Below are 2764 nucleotides of genomic sequence, written 5' to 3' on the forward strand. Positions count from 1 at the left end.
CATATACAGAAGAACCTAGTGGCCGATTAACAAAGCAAGCCAGCTATTATTGTCATCTTCGAAGTTCAGTTATGCTCCTGTTATTTCATGTTCTTTGAGGTGTCTTTTACCTTTGTAAAATTCTGTAATAGTTTTTACTTCAGATAGTTAGAGAAGTAGTTAAATAATTTGAGAAGTTTTAGAAATCAAAAACTGTTCCACAATTATAAAAAGATGAAAATTTACAAAGAAATGGTTGGAATTTTGGGGGAACCTAGAGGCAAGGCCATTGTATTCAAGGTATAATTGTTGATTAATGAAGAATCAGAAGTTTCCATGCATTTGTTGGGTATTATTTTGTGACTTCTCTATTATGTGACATCTTATGTTTTCTTCCTTCAAGTATGGTAATGAAGCTGCAGGTCTTTATTTGCTTAGGTAGATAAAGTAAAAATTCCTTAAAAGAGCGCTCCTGTACCTGAAATTTCACCTTTCTTTCTAAGTTACAGATAGTAGTTTCTGTGCAAGGTGGCATATTATCTTTAACTTCTCCAAGAGTCATAGATAGTAGGTTCTATGTTAAACAGCATATTTTCCATGATTCAATTCTCACCTTTATTATTCTTCTAAGTTACAAATAGTAGTTTCTGCGTAAGGCAACATATTATTTTTAACTTCTTCAAGCTTTCTTCATTTATCATTCATATTTAGCTAATCAAATGGTATTCTGATATTTCCTTGTCACCAAGGTATTGAGAGTGAAAAACCAAGTCTCCGAGTCCTTCATTTGACAACACAACATATATCTAAGTGACAAATAAGTGACAGTAAATAATATTTATTAATGTATTTAGCACAATTTCTCTACAACCAAGAAATTGGTTTCTTAAGGTACAACAGGTAGGCAGAAGAAGTTTTCACGAGGCATGTTAGGTACCTATAATACTAGTGATGCCCCCATTAATATTGTAGTTGTATCCCTTATTAATATCGTTGTTCCCTTATTGTCCCCATATTGTTATTACTGTACCCCATAGAATCCCTCTATTGTTATTTTTGTGCCTCTATATTATTATTGTTAGGTCGGCTTGGTTATATTGGGACCCCTTAGACTCCTATATATAGAAAGGAGGTTTTGTCATTTGAATCATCAAAGAATTGTTCATTTATGTAATGTAAAGGAGCTTTCCCCCTCGAAGAGGTTGAATTCTAAGGCGTTGATCTATCTTTTCTATCTTTTTGTGAGCTGGTTTCATAACATTTGGTATCAGAGCTTTGGATTCTAGGGTTTCATTGCTCCAAATAGGTCATCATGGCATTTTCGCTATAACATTTTTTTCTGTGACGTTTCAGAAGCGAAAAAAAAAACAGTTTGAGATGAAATTGCACTGAACCTCGGGTCCTAATTTTAGAGATTTTCATGCTATATTTGTGGAGATATGATCTAAGGAAGTTGGTCTTTTTGCAGACTCCTGAATTACATTCCAAACAAGTGACCTGGGGCAAATCGTCATAAATTTCTCTCTGAACATCAGATTTAAATTTTGCAAGAAGGTACAGAAAGAGGACGGACTGTAGTTTCTTGTGTATATTTTTCAAAGCCAAAGGTCGAAACAGTGACACATGGTACTTCATACAAGTTTGCTCTTCTGGAAAGGTCTATAATTAGGACATCTTGGGAGATTGCGCATAACTCTTCCTTGGAGAATCCAATTTGGATCAGACTGGTGGCATTGGAAAGAGGACGCAGAGGGCTACTACATGTTGGAATTTTAGAATTGGATGATCCGAAATTACAGAGATACATCAGATTCAATATCAAGCTCCTACAAAGTGAAAAAAGGTGTGTAGTTTTTTTTAAATCTTTGTATAAGCTTGGTTTGAAAAATTAGTTTGAAGGAATTAAAATGGCATAGTAAAGCATTATTATCGATAATTGCTGCCCTAAGGAAAGAAAATGCAAACACCTAGTAAGCAACCTGAAAGCTCTAGCATGACTCGCGAAGAAGAGGAAGAAATGCAACATGATATATCAAAATTAAGAGACCAAGTGCAACAAGTGTCACTTGCACAAAAAGTAACAGAATCTAAGATGGATGGTTTAAAGAAAGATGTAGAAGCTAAGATGGATGGTTTAAAGAAAGGCGTAGAAGCTAAGATGGATTGTTTAAAGAAAGGCATGGAAGCTAAGATGAACGTCATGGACACTAAAATTGATGGCATGGATGACAAGATGGAAGAATTAAAGATAAATATGAATAAGTTTCTACAAGAAATGGTCACTAATGGTGAAAGGGTAGTAAAGGAAACTCATGAGGAGAACAAAAGAAATGTTAATCATGATTTCATAGACTCTAATGTTGGATCGAAGAACCACCATATTCCAAAAATCCATATGAGGAAGTTTGATGGCAAGGATCCCACAACATGGATATTACAAAGGGAGCAAATTTTTGATCTCAATAATGTGCAAAACACACAAAAGGTAGGTATTGCAACTTTATATTTAGAACCAAATCAGTTTGTATGGTATCAATGGCTTTGCTCTCGTAAACAAATTATCACTTGGGCTGTTTTTACGGACGAATTGACAGCACATTATGAGGATACAAAAAGAAACACCTTTTTTAGCAAATTGATAATTCTCAAACAAAAGGGTTCAATAATGGAGCACATTGAGGAGTTCCAAAAATTGAACATAAGGGTAAAAAATATTCCAGAGGAGCATATGATTGATGTGTTCATAGGGACTTTAAAGGATAATATCCAACATGATTTTCACCTT

The sequence above is a fragment of the Pinus tabuliformis genome, chromosome 5_1 (assembly GCF_031772625.1).
Source record: "Pinus tabuliformis cultivar Carrire ecotype Pingquan chromosome 5_1, CPIR1, whole genome shotgun sequence".
Classification (NCBI taxonomy): domain Eukaryota; kingdom Viridiplantae; phylum Streptophyta; class Pinopsida; order Pinales; family Pinaceae; genus Pinus; species Pinus tabuliformis.